Below are 14,043 nucleotides of genomic sequence, written 5' to 3'. Positions count from 1 at the left end.
TCTCCCCTCTCGGCAGGGCCTGCAACATGAGCATCCCTGACTTCGTGCAGTGTGCTGAGGAACACCAGACGCTTCCCGTTGTGGTCAAACCCATGGGGATCATCTCAGAGGAGAATTTCTTTTGCATCAATAAGCGAATCTCCTTGGTGAGCCATATCAACCCTTGTGGCCCCCAGTGGGCATTCTGTATCCACTAAAAGTACCACTATGCACCCGAGAATGTGTGGAGTGGCTTCCAGAATCACCGCAATGTCGTGGGCCTTGTCACCATTACCGACTGTCTCTCGACCAGGGCCTTTGAGAAGCTCCACATGCAGACGAGCTTTATGGCACCACGCTTAATGACTCTCAGCTCTTTGTCTTTGTGCTGCATGGGGAGGTAACCGAGCAGCCACCCACCGACTTGTCCTTCAAACTACGAGGACTGCAGGGTGGTGGAGAAGAGGGTTGAAGACTTCACTGAGTCACTCTTTATCTTGCCCAAGTCCAAGTGGCTGGATGGGGCCCCCAAGAAATCTGAGGAGAAGATCCCCCTCGTCTACATCCCGTTCGAGAAGGAGGACGTCATGGGACTGGACACAGACAGCAGGTAAGTCTACCTGGAGGCCAGTCCACCCTGGCTGTGTTCCGGATTGCTTCCCTACATCTAGAAAGGAATCAGCAAGGAAGAGAGCTGTCTTGTAGCCAAGGGGGGAGGGAGGTGCAGCCCGCCGGTTTACAGACATTTCAAAGTGAATCCGCCTTTGTTTCAGAGAGATTCTATTAGGGTTAGTGTGGACACTTAATCCCGCTTTTCAGCCAGGACCATGATGGGACCCCTGGAGTTGCTGTCCAATAGAGTAGCCACAGCCACTGATGCTAGGAGAGCTGGGGACGAGGCTGCTCTGAGCTGAGATGTGCTGTAGTTCAAATGCTCATCAGACGCTGAGGCTTGTCTAGTAAAATTATATAAACTATCTTGTTACTTCCTATATTGATTACATGTCAAAATAATAGAATTTTACATACAGTAGATTAAGTAAGATCTGTTCTTAAAATCAGTTTCTAGTATTTTTTTTTTTGTTGGTTGGTTTGTTTCTTTGTTTACCGTTTTAATTGTGGCAACTTGGAAACTTCCTTTACATGGCTCCCATTTCATTTCTCTTGGGCAGCCTGTCCTGAGACAGTCTCATCCCTTTGCTTATAGATGAGATGCTGAATCCCGAGAGGCAGCGCTGGTTGAGCTGGGGATGGAGCTGGTGTCTCCTGCCTCCCAGGTCCAGAAGTTGATTGGCTCAGGCCCTCTCTTCCTGCCCGACAGCCAGCATGCCAATTTAGGACATCAGAAACACCACCAGGGACTTCCGAATGAACTCCTTATGCAGGGAAAGGCATATCATGAAGTATGGGACAGAGCAGGGAAATGTTCATCCTCACTTTGTCCCTGTGATTAAGTCAACGGCCCCACTTTGCCTCTGAAATACAGAGGAGCTCTTCTGGGCTGCCTAACCCCCACCTTCTGCTCTGTTTCCCCGTGTGTCTATCATGATATTCCTCGGGAAGAAGAGGGTGAGATGCCTTTGCCAACTGTTTGTCCCCCTTTGCTGTAGAGAGTGAGGGAAGCTGTTTCCCCCCGGCCTACGGCCTCGGGACTTGAGTCTGGAGAGCGCTCATTGCGGTCCCACAGGTGACGGTCGGAGGACCTGGCACGTGCTGCCTGGCCCGCTGTGGAGGCGGTGCTCTGTGATTATTGAACTTACCTAGGATCAGATCCTACTTTCTGGTTGTTGGTAAATTGGAGGAGAAGATGCTAGAGAATTGATAAAAAGAAAGTCCAGAGAAGCCCTGTGTGTGAGAGGCACAGGGTACCCAAGTTCCACCTGTGAGAGCCCACCTAGCGGGCTCTGGATGAATTTTCTGTTCCTCCCGGACATACCTCTATGGCTTAAGGAAGGGGCAAGGCTTGTCGTGACCATGATCTGTACTTGTCCACACAGGGCCCTGTGATCTACATGCCCGCACTCCCGTTCTGCTTCTTGGAGATGAGCTGGCATGTTTATGAGCCTGGGCACTGCTGAGGGAATAGCTGCCAGCACTGTGCTACACCGAGGCTGGCTCTGTTCACCTCTCATGTCACCTCCTGCTGAGGCCCCAGGCATTAGTCAAGGTAGGTGCATCAGTGCAATGTAAGCAGCGACTGCCATCTTCCCCTGGACAGGCTGGTGGTTGAGCAGTGGAAGCCTGGAGCCCTGCCCCAGTCCCCTGGCCAGTGCCTCGTCTTTTATCATAGGAGGTACTGGTGACATTTTTGCTCAGCAACTGCTTGGCTCTGAGTCTACAGACCCACCAGAGAATGACAGCTTGTTTTTGCCTTTTGAAGTCTGCCCTTTGGATTTGGCTTAGTAGCTGGATGTGTACTTAGCCCATAGTGGTTGACAGTGTCACCATTGTTTACCAAGAACCTCGTGTACCAGGCATGGCTTCCAGCATCAAAATACAGCAGCGCATTAAAACTCCTTCCTTGTGGGACTGTCTGTTCTGATACCATAAGGGCTCAGACAGCATCTAAATGTCAATGAGATAACGAGGCCAGTGAGCTCGGGTCAAGCACATTCTCCTCCAGTCTCTTTTACTTCATTGTTGCTTTTACTATTCCACAGTCATTAATTTTTTAAACAATGCTTTGGTGCAGGAGAGGAGACTAATTCTCTCCTGCTACTCTTGGTGGAAGTGAGTTCAACTGTCAAGCCTGAAATGCGACCATAATTTGTAGCTCTAAAGCTGCCTAGACGCATGTAGGTGGAGTTTTGGTTAGGGGTGCTGAGCACGTTGGGGTCCCCGGGCAGCACCGCTCCCCTCAGGCCCTTGCCTTCCCTGGAGCAGGAGGTGAGGTTGGGTCTCATCGTCCCCGCGTCCCTGGCCTCACACACCCACGTAAATCTTGTACATGCTGTGAAAATCATTTTTGTTCTTGTGTGTTTCTAATTTTCTCTTGTTCCTCTTTTCCTTTTTCTTTATTCCTTTTTCTCTTGTACTGCCCAGTGAGCATGTTGTTGGGTCTGAAAATGTGGGCTGTTCACACCCTGCATATGAAATAGCCAGATTTCCCTCCGTACTGTCTCCATCTCTTTTAAAAGTAAAAACTTAACAGCTGCCTTGATCCATGTATTATCCTGGTCATCTTTTTATTTTCTAATTTTTTGGAATATTTGTTTTGTTAGCCCATCACCCACTGGAGATTGATACCTGTTAAAATCCTTGCTTTGAGGAACCTGTTTGGTCCTCCTTATATTTGGTGACAAATGCGCCCTTATTAAATTTGTTTGAATGTTTTGAAAAAGTGAAATGCGAATTGGTTTAGGCAGCTGCTGAGGAATTCTTTTCATGAAGTATTTAAACTTGGAAAGTCAAAGTCTGCAGGATCTTGCTGTATTCCTGCTTTTACACAAACGTGCTCGGCATGTGGTTCCTGGCTGTCGCTGTGTGACGTGCGTGACGTGCGTGACGGAGCTTCCTGGCCGGGGGTCACTGGTGAGAAAGTGGCTGGATCGGGGGTGAGCAGCTGTAGGGGACGCTGTTGGAGGAATCAGTCATCATTTTGTTATTTAATGTTTTTTTTTGCGTTCAACTTCCCCATGCCATTTACTTTACTTTGCCTTCATAAAGGGGCAGAATTGTGTCTAAAATCCATGCCACTCTTTTGTTCCCTTTACGAGGCTTGTTTTTCTGAGTATCAGGACAACATGGCCTTCTCCTAACTAGCTGGCTCACCTGGATCTGGTGGACACAGGGACCGCTAAAAGGGACCGTAGCTTCCTCTCTGCTTCAGCCAGTGGGCATTCAGAGCCGGGTCTGTGGTTTGCCTCAGCAGCCGTGCAGGCCTCCCTGCCCCAGCCTTTACTTTTAACCCATGGTGGCAGTAAATAGCTGTCTCCGTGTCTGTTGCAGCTGACGTCCACCACTGTCTTGTCATTAGTTTCCGGTAGTGAGTCTCCAACACCCCAGTCAACCGTGAAGGAAGATGGTTTGACCGACCTAGGAACTTGCATTCTCACCTCTACCCTGGTTCATCTCACCCGGGGGAAGGGTTTCGCCACCACCATCATGCTGTCCATGAGGCCTTGTTTGTCCTTTCATGCTCTGGTCCAAAAGTGGACACTTCATTTTTCACTGAATTTGCCTCGCTTGAGTCAGGCCAGAATATCTGAATGAGTCCATTCTGGGTGGGGAACAGAATAGAAGTAAATGTCTCAAGTAGATGGAGTCTAGGCTGTCCAGGTTGGCAAATGAAGGCTGGGATCTGTGATGGCCAGGCTGCACCCTGGACACAGGCCTTTCCCGTTGCTCCCGAGAGTCCAGGGGTCGGATTGAGAACAGACTTTCCTGGGATCCTCCATCCTCATCTGCTCACTGGCAATTGTGTCTGCTAATTAGGAGCTCCCCCAGACCTCAGGCCCTTCAAAGCTCAGACCACGGGAGAATATTGAGTCCCTTCTCCTGGGCCTCCTTTGTGAGAATCCAGTGCTTTTTGAGGTGACCCGTGCTAGGAGATGCCTCCCCCTCCAGGGAGCTCCCTTCGGAGGACTGTGACTCAGTGCTGTGAGCTTCTGGGGTTCCGGCCGTTGTCCCTGCAGAACCAGACTTGATATGGGCTTAGCAATGGAAAAAATAGGACTGATTCCAGGGCAGGGCTTGGGGGAGGGAACAGTGAAATTGAATGTGACCTCAAACAACTAGGTGGGTGCTGGGGCTGTTACTAAAATGGGGAGCCTGGGAGGTACCTGCCAGGATTCGAATTCCAGAGTAAATGGTGGACATGAGGCATTTTTAAGATGCCATTTCTCATTCAAGTTAGGACTTCAAAGAGGCACTCGTGTCTATGAGACTGGGGCTCAGGTGAAGGAGCCGGACTGGAGATTCACGTTGGGAGTCGTCATTCTCAACTGGTGTTCACAGCCTTGCATGTGAATTAGATCATCTCGAGAGGTACAGACTTAGGCTGAGGGAGGGCAGGGCTGTGCCTGGGTTGGAGGAAAGCCCAGGCCATGCAGCTATGGTGTGTCAGTCAGCGGCATTTGCGATTTTCAGACAAAAGCCATTTATCTTTAAGGGGACGGGGGAGGGCAGGGCCAGCCAGGAAGAAATCTGAAGGGAAGGTTGTGGCCACGTGTGTGTCTTGGGAAGCTGCAGAGGCTGCAGGGTCTGGGAGGGGAGAATCCTCAGAAGCTGGAGTCGGAGTGGGGTGAAGGTAGTCACACTCACCTATGATGGGGGGAGTCCTTGGGAGTCCCCACCCTACCGGACTCGCTTTCCCATGAACAGAAGCAATCATGCAGAGTTTCTGAGGTGAGAAAGGATGGGCGCTGGGAGGGGAGCCAACCTGGAGAATGGTGCTTGGAAATTTCTGGAATAGTCTCATTGAAAAATACAGTTAAAAATACCCAGACTTTTAAGAACATTGATAGTGACTGGGGACGAGGCTGTTTTTCTGGCCTCCTAAGCGTAAGGCATGTATCCGGGGATACACAGAAGATACGGGCAGTCTGTTCCGGGGGCTTGATCCTTACTGGGGGAACAGTGCAACTTTAAAGGGGGAGAAGGTCAGCGGAGATAAACTAGCCAGGCCCCGTGTCAGGTACCAGTCGGCCGCCCTACTTGCATGTTGCATTCACATCCATGCCTCCCAGGTGGGCGGTGGCAGCCCCCTTTTGTGGATTGGGAAGCCTTCTCAGAGGGGTTAAGGAATTGGTTCGTTTAGCGGCTAGTAAATGCTGTAGCAGAATTCAAGCAGGGCCTTGTCAGACTTCAAGGGCGTGTTTTCTCTACTAATTCCAGTACTTCCCTATTGTACCTGGAATGGTGAAGTGGATCACTTTTGGAACCTTTCAGAAAAAGTGCGATTTAAGTGCCTCAGGACTGTTGCACAAAGCGCAGTATTCTTTGATGATTCTGAAGCACCGCAGTGCTTTTCACCCCACAGATGTAAGGTCTCACTCCTTTGATGATGACGTGGTTGCAAATGACGTACAGGTGCAAAACCAGACTTAGCAGCTTCTGAAGGGAAACTCTCCAGTTCTCCCTTGATCTGCTTTCTTCCACGGGATGTAGCTGTGCTGCAGCATAAGGCTGAGCTTTACTTACGGAGTCAGGGTTAAATATCCAAAGTTAGCAGAAAATGGTCAGATGGAGAAAATCGACGTTGACAATTTATTTTGGGTTTCATTAGTCAAGATATACAATCAGTTAATGGCCCATATAACAAATGTTATTGAGTACAGAACATTGCATTTCTTACTTTCTAGTTAGAGTTCTCTTACAACATATGGTTGCCCGCTTTGGAACATCAGCTCCACCACAAGGGCTCCTGTCAGTGTGTTGGTGTGATTGCGTTTACACAGTGAATATGATCTGGGCTTCCTCAGCCCCAAACACTCCAGTGTAGAATCACGGTCTGTAGCCACCTCTTAGTCACGCAAATACTTCTAAAATTATATGATGCCAGAAAAGAAAGAAGAGAGAGAAAGAGAGAGATTGCCTTTATCAAAGTTCCTTTCAATTCTAACTGCAAACTGTTGTTGAGCATCTCTGGTTTCCTTTGGATATGAATATATACATTTATTTGCATGTAATCTGGGCTTTGGACTAGAACACCAAGTTCTTGCTGTCCAGAAGCCACAAAAATAGGAGCCAAATTGCACAAGTGTGAAATAGTTTATACTTTTTCCTGAGAAAGTATCCTTGAATTTGGGACTTGGGCTGTGATTTTTGCTTTTTGCTTTCCCCACCTCTCTTGTAATCTCTCACTCCTTCCCACGTGGCCCCCAAGATTTCGTGGTCTCAACGTAGCGGGCAAAGTCCCAGTTGGTCACCATGTACTGCTACTATACATAGAGCCCAGCCAAGACCTAAAGGACATTATCAGAGAGGACTTCCTGAAAGAAATGGGCTCTACATTCAGTTGTGAGGACAGAGTAAGAGTCAGCCAGGAGAAGGAGTCAAGAATGTGGCTCAGGTCACAGGTGCAGCCCGGGCAGAGGCCTGCAGGCTTTTGTTGTGGGGACCCGGGGAGAGTGCCCTGTGTGGTCCAGGGTGGAGGGAGCCCCTTCTGGGGAGGACACTGGAGAGTGTCTGGGGTGTAGGGCTTTGGAAGAATTTGGGTTTTTCTAGAACTGACATAGTAGACAGTGAAGGGTGTCATCAGAAATTGACCTTCAGGAAAGGTACTTCTGGTTTTGCTTCTGATATTCTACAGACAGAAGGGTCGGGACGGGCGACAGCAGGTATGTCTGTCCCTTTGAGACCCACCCCGTCATTCATTTATTCATAACACGCACACTACTGTGAGTCTAGGGGAGAGAGTGTGTATCCACATTAGTAAGCAAAATATATTTGCTTCTTGAGAGCTTAGCATTGTCAGAAGTTGACTTAGCCTAGAATGTTCTAGGAACAGGGGAACAAATTGTGGAGTTTGGAGGGAAGGAAGTCTTCCTTGGGAAACAGTCAAAATAATCTTGGAGGCAAGTGTCAAGTAGGAGCAGGTCAGGGGGCCCCTCAGTTCACTGGGGACCTGGGTACTGATGTGAGGCTGGGCGAGCAGGGTCAGTGGTGGGGCTAGAACTCCACCAGGGAGCCTCTGAAGGGTTTGAAGTGGGGGTGATGTAATCAAATTTGTGATTTGGGAAGGCTGCCGTGGCTCTGTGTGTGTGTGTGTGTGTGTGTGTGTAGCGGGGAAGAGGGGGTGGGTGCCACCAACTGGGGTGTCATTAGAAGACCATTCACAGGCTGGGAGAAGGGCGTCGGGGCTGCTTGGGGAAGGCAGGGGCAGTGTGGATGCTGGATTTCCTTATGGGGGCTTGTTAGCAGGGCCGCCCTAGAGGCACCTTGTGGCTGGAAGAAAACCGATGGAGGCCACCAGGTGGACTTTCGTCTTCTCTCCTTCCCTGCCTTGTGCGATGATCTTAGCTCAGCCAACATTTGGAACAGAAGAGCTAATTTTCAGTGTAGCCCAGGACTTTGTTGAGCTCGTTCGAGTGAGATCTGATAGGATATAGGTTTGTTTTCAGATCTGGATGTTTACTTAGCTAGAAACGTCCTGTCATTTTGATTTCCATAGTGGTTTTTATTCTTGATAAAGATTGCTTTCTTGCTGAGAGGAAATTTAATACAGCTGTTGTCTTTTTCAAAAAAAAAATCATATCTTTTAAGAACTTTAATACTCAAAAGAACAGAAATATATAAAATTGTTAAAGTAAGTGTTTGGTGTAGTTTCTTTGCTTTCTGAGCTAATGCGGAGTTAGAGCCTTTGCATTACTTAATAGCACATCCTTGTCAGTATTTAAAGAGCTGTTACTGAGCGCCCTAGGCCCCACCTCTCAAAGAATCATTAAAGTTTGCTGTGAAATAGTGAGGTCATAAAGGTCTTGTTTGCAGAAATCAAAGAGTTGGTTTATAATCCGCAGCATAACTCCATTTACAAAATAATAATATGTTCAAAATTAAGAAAGTGGAGGACAATTAATTTTTTTAAAGCTGAAACATAAACTTTCTTGTGATAATGTTGCAACTGGAGATTTTGAAAAGAAAAATCCTACTGCAATATCATCTACGTGGTATACATATATGAGTTTCAAGTTTGAAAAGTAACTGCGCAGTGGTTTTCAAAGTCAGGAGCATTCCAGCTCAGATACTGGCAGTGATGGTTGCTGGTTTTCAACGGTAGAGCCTAAATTTGCCTTCTTAGCTTTTTTTTTTTTTTTGTAGTGAGCGGGTTGAGTAGTGCTTTGCCAGCATGATTTTGAGACAATTTGAGGGCAGATGTCGTGTACCAGCAGTGAGATATTTCCATACATTTTATTTTCTGGACATCATCAGGGCACATGTGGGGTTTGTGCCTGCAGGCTGGAATGCTGCAGGACTCCCTGATCCATCACCGTTATGTCCTGGAGCTACTCCGATTAGTGAATGATTTTCTGTGGGTTGGGGTTAATGCGGTCTGATGGAGATGATCAGATGTGCAGTTAAAGTGCTATTACTTGAAATAACAGTAACCTAGAAACATGGCTCTAACAATACAGGATGAGGGAGGAGAATTGGTTGAGCTGCTTGCAGTGGGGAGTCTTCTCAGGTGTCTCCCTCACCGTGATTCCTGCCAATATCCGCCCCAGCCCTGCACGGAAGTCCTGCCGAAGCAAGCACGCACTTTATTCAGAAACGCACTGAATTTCCTTGTGTCTCTGTTGCTGGCTTTTTTTTGAAAGCACATCTTGCCCTTTGCTTAAATGCCATCCATGCTAGTCACCCCTTAGAGTCATTCTTCTGGACTTCGTCCATTCATAGCTGCTGAATGGATGAACAGAATGTAGTATCTCCATGAAGTGGAACATTATTCACACGTAAGAGTGAATAAAAAAGAAAAAAAAAGAGGAAAATGAAAAAGGCCACCTGTTTTGGGAAGTCCACCCTGACAGTTCAAACCGCCCTTTTCCCTTTGAAACCCAATCACTTATGCTCCACTCTACTCTTTTTGATAGTAATTACCACCTTCTAATAATCTTTAACGTTTTCAAAAAAAATAAAAGAGAGAGATACTGATACCACTTCAAAATGGACAAACCTTGGTAACAGCATGTTAAGTGAAAGAAATCAGACACAAAGGGCCACATATTGTTGATTTCAGTGATCTGAAATGCCCAAAATAGGCACATGCAGAGGCAGAGAGTAGGTGATAGTTGGAAGAGGCTGGGTGGAGGGGTGTTAGGGAGTGACTGCTAATGACAGGGGGATTGTTTTGGAGTGATGAAGTGTTCTGGAAATAGATGGTGGTGAGGGCTGCACAACCGTGAGTGTGCAGAAGACTGCTGAGCACTGTCTCTGGGAGGGCCTGTTGTAGGGCGGCTTTATTTTGTTCTCACCCTGCAATGTGAAGAGTCATCTGCTGTGGCCGTTCTACTCCTGTGAGAGGTGAGGTTCAGAGACTTTGTAGAGTCATGTTTCTTTTTTCCCCCTTGCTGAGTGTAGGCAAAAAAGGTTTAAGCCTGAGAAAGTGCTCCATCTGCAGAAATGTCTTTTAGTTTTGCATGGTGTAAAAATCTTAAGAACTTTTAATCGTTGAGGCCAGTCTGTGGGGGTAATAGCCCGTGAAGCCTGGGTGAACCCGGGAAGAGCCGCGCTTCCCTCCTGGACACGGGTGGGGATTTCACCCCCGTTTAGGCAGTGAAGGACCCAGACCCGTGAGCGGAGTTGACAGTTGTGAATATTTATGTGTATCCGCTGCTTCATCTTGGATATTAATTTCAAGCTGAGTCAGTTTATGTCGGCAGCATCATCCTACATCAGGAATTTATAGTATCTGCTCTTTGGGGTGAAGACCTGACAGACTTGATTATTTAACAGTCTCCCTTGAATTGATATCTCAGATTCCTTTGTCAAAAGCAAAACAGCAGTAATACAGACATCCTTTAATGCCGATGTGACCTGGAACTGGTTTAGTCTCTGTGCCTCAGTGACCTTATCTGCGGGTGGGGAAGATGATAACAGTGCTTCCCTCAGAGGGGCTGGTGAGGGGAGAGTGAGGAGCACAATGGGAGGACTTACACGCGATGCTCATGAATGACCGAATTTAGTGCTGTCAGCCTGGTGAGGCCTCAGGGGCAGAGATGTCAGAACAGAGCAGTCCTAGACGGAGCTCGATCCGTGATGGCAGCTGTTATGATCAGTATCACCACTGTGCGTTATCAGGTAGTTTTAAGGCTTGGTAATATGAATTCATGAATAATGTTAGAAGACTAGACATCTCAGATCCAGTTTACATAGTTCTCAAGGTTTCTTCTCAGAAATGGATGGTTTCTTCCCCATCATAAATCTGAGATGAGTCTCTAAAAAATTCTGTATTCCTCCATCTTTTTGCTTTAATTCTTCACTTCTTAAAAAACAAAGCTTTTAAATGGAGTTAATGGTGACTGAACTGAGGGCCTCATGCATGCTAAGCACATACTTTCCCAAATGAGGTATTATCTCCCCCTTGATTTTTTTTAAACTTTATTTTCTTAGTATTCAGAGGTTAGAGGCCTCTAATTCTTTTTCTGGAGACTTGTCCATGAAACTGTAAATCTATAATTAGTTTACAAAACTTGGTTTATTATAAAAATCAAAAGAATATCCTGCAATCCATCCAAAAAGAAATGCTCATGGACTTAAAATGTTTCTCCTTTAAGGTGATTTCTCCTTTTTGGTCTATCTTAATTTATTAACAGCTATCCTCATCATCATAATGACCAAACTCGCTCTGAGTGGACACGTACCTAAGGCTAAAATGCTTTCCTCACGTTTTACTTCATAGCAGGTGTTTGCGGGTTGGTATCTGTGTCTCCTTTTTTGCAGCTGAGGGATTGTGAGATGGAGCAGCTTGTCCCAAATCACACGGAGCTGGCGGTGGCTAGCTTGGTGCTGGAACCCAGGCTGCACAGGATGCATTTTTAATTGCTCCTCTAATCAGCCTCCCGTTGAGTGGTTACCCGAACTCCTGTGACTCCATAAATGGCCGATTATAGTGATCTCAGCTTGATGAGGCCTTCAAAAGAGAGACACCATTGAGAATGTGAGACAGAGTGGCATAAATTAAAATTGTACAGTTTCACAAATATTGCATTCTCAGGTAATTATTTAAAAAGTTAATTTTTTTTATTTTAGTGCTCTGTAAGCACTAAAAACAAAATATTAAAAATAATTATAGTGCAAATGAGAAGTGGGCTTTGAAAGTCCAACCACTTCTAATGATGTTACATGTTTTTCTCTAGTGGCCCTTATTGACAGAAATACTTAAAAAGACTGAATAGGTTTTATGTAGCCTTAATAGGGAAGAAAGTTTGTCAGTGAATATTGTAAGTAAAATCTTTACTCTTTTGTTTCCTTTTGATGAAAATGTAAGTTGTTTTCATGGCTTAAGTACATTTCCTCATTTGTGAAATTTGAGTAATATCGTTTAAAGTGTCTGACTGTGAGAGTTAGACGCCTTGTATACAAAGAACCCAAGAGGTGCTTAATAAAAATGTGCTGTCACAATGAGAGATATTTTAGAAGTATCAACTCTGAATACTGAAGAATGTCGCTTATTTCTGATGCATATTCAATATGTATATATATGTTATATTTGAATATGGTTTAAAGTAACAAGGATTCATTTTTTTTTAGTGTAGTATGAAGTTTTAATGAAATCTGTATCATTCTACTGAGACAGGGAATAGTTAAATAGCCTTAATCAGATGACCTTGAAGATTATTTACACAGAAAATGTGTTGTTGCAACTCAGAATTCATGTTGCCGTGTAACTATCCACTCAGACATTTAAATTCGTGGGATTCTGACCAGATCCATTAAGTTTGGTAAAATCCATATTGATCATTTTCAGGGAATAAGCTTCTCTCTTTTGTGATTAAAGAAAATTTTGATTTTTTTTCCTGCATTCTTAACAGGTTTAAAATATCAAAAGATTGATTTGACATGTCACTTTTTTAATAGAAAGAAGCTCATGCTGTTTTATTATGTAAATAAATATTTCTGTATTTCAACAGACTTTTATGATATCCTGGCTCTTTGAGAACTATTTTGCAAGATACTTAGATAACCTACTGTTGGAAAAATACAGACGTGACTTTTATGAATATAGGTCTAGTACAAATCTGTTGGTTTTTGCTACAGTACAAGACATGAGGCCTAGGAGAGCTTTGCTGCCGATTGCCAGGAGGACAGATTCCATGTCTCAGTTTCCCCTCCTGTAAAATAAAGTGGCTGGACTGTATTCTTTCCTCTTCTAAGATGAGTTTCCATGAGCCTATGTCTTCTGTTTATATTCAGGAGTATTAGCAATATGAGATTAAATACTGAACACCCCACCCTTCCCCGAAGCAAAGTGCAGTATGTGCTACATAAGCTTTTAGTTATCTGATTCTCGTTTCTGATCCTACAGGCAATTTTTGTGTTGCATGTTTCCCGGCAACCTGGAAGGTCATTTTAGCCATAGGTGGCGCTGTTGCACCTTCTTACAGTCTTAATTTACCTATTTGTAATAGAAGGTTTAAACAAAGTTATTTTATTTTGATTTCTTTGCTTAATGCTTCAGAATAGCACAATGTCCATTACGTATGTCTTCCTCAAAAAATTATTCTGCTTATATGTTAGTTTTATTCTGTTATGTCACTGGGAACATTTCAGACTTGTTGTGCAAACAATGGAAAACTTGGAGTTTTCTTCCAGTGTTAGAAACCAGTGAGCTGGGATTTTATAAAACAGCTAGAATCGGCCTCTGGAGCACCTTAAAGCTGAGAAGTGTATTGAGTTCCCTGAGTATTGACCCCGCCGCTGTGCGTTAATTGGTCGTAGGAGATTTGGTACATATACGAAGGTGTGTAGTTTTTTGACTTGGGTTTGCGTGCACGCACTGCCACTGAGCCATGTGAGCCTGAGTCAGTTCGTTTGAGATTTTCCCTCGTCTGTGAGACGGGGACATTCGTATCTGCTTTGTAGAATTGTGAGAATTAGAAATCATGTAAAGTGTTTACCTCAGTGGGTATGTCAAGAGGGCTCATAAACTTTAGCTGCTCTTTGGTGTGAAGTCATCATTTGAGAGTCTTTGGCAATTACTAAGAAACAGGAAAATAAGAAAAGCTGGTTTTATGATGAAAGATATTTGAGGAGGTTCCATAGTTCCTATACACATAATTAAGAATCAGCAGAGTAAGAAATGTTACACAGTCGCCCTGAACCAACGTTAAGCCACAGAATTATTTGTTACTTCATATATGTTGGGGCCTAAGGAGATCCAATACTTATACACATGTTGTCTCCGGCAGCCAACTGAGAGATGGCACAAAATAGTAGACAGTTGATAAATGTCTTCTTTGTTACTGATGAAGCCACGTTCTCCATGAACTTCAGGGCTGTGCGAAATGCGTGTCATGATAATGTGTCCCAGAATTAGAGATTCACCCTATCCCATGTAGCTCTGGGCCACAGCGAGCCTTCCCTTGAGAGGACCTGCCCCTTCAAGCACAGGGCTTTCCTGCCATG

At 45.3% G+C, this 14,043-nt stretch overlaps 1 long non-coding RNA gene across 1 annotated transcript in view; it reads left to right on the top strand.

Annotated features, from left to right (window-relative positions):
* Window positions 1-408: 408 nt before the first annotated feature.
* The window catches only part of LOC140690696 (uncharacterized), a 105,979-nt gene continuing 92,344 nt past the window's right edge, over window positions 409-14,043 (top strand). The window contains exons 1-2 of the long non-coding RNA XR_012065956.1: window positions 409-589; window positions 1,977-2,146. This is a non-coding gene — a long non-coding RNA (uncharacterized lncRNA). The remainder of the gene's footprint in view (window positions 590-1,976; window positions 2,147-14,043) is intronic.

Source organism: Vicugna pacos, chromosome 31 (genome assembly GCF_048564905.1).
Source record: "Vicugna pacos chromosome 31, VicPac4, whole genome shotgun sequence".
NCBI classification, from domain to species: domain Eukaryota; kingdom Metazoa; phylum Chordata; class Mammalia; order Artiodactyla; family Camelidae; genus Vicugna; species Vicugna pacos.
This window is presented reverse-complemented; position numbering and strand designations above follow the sequence as displayed.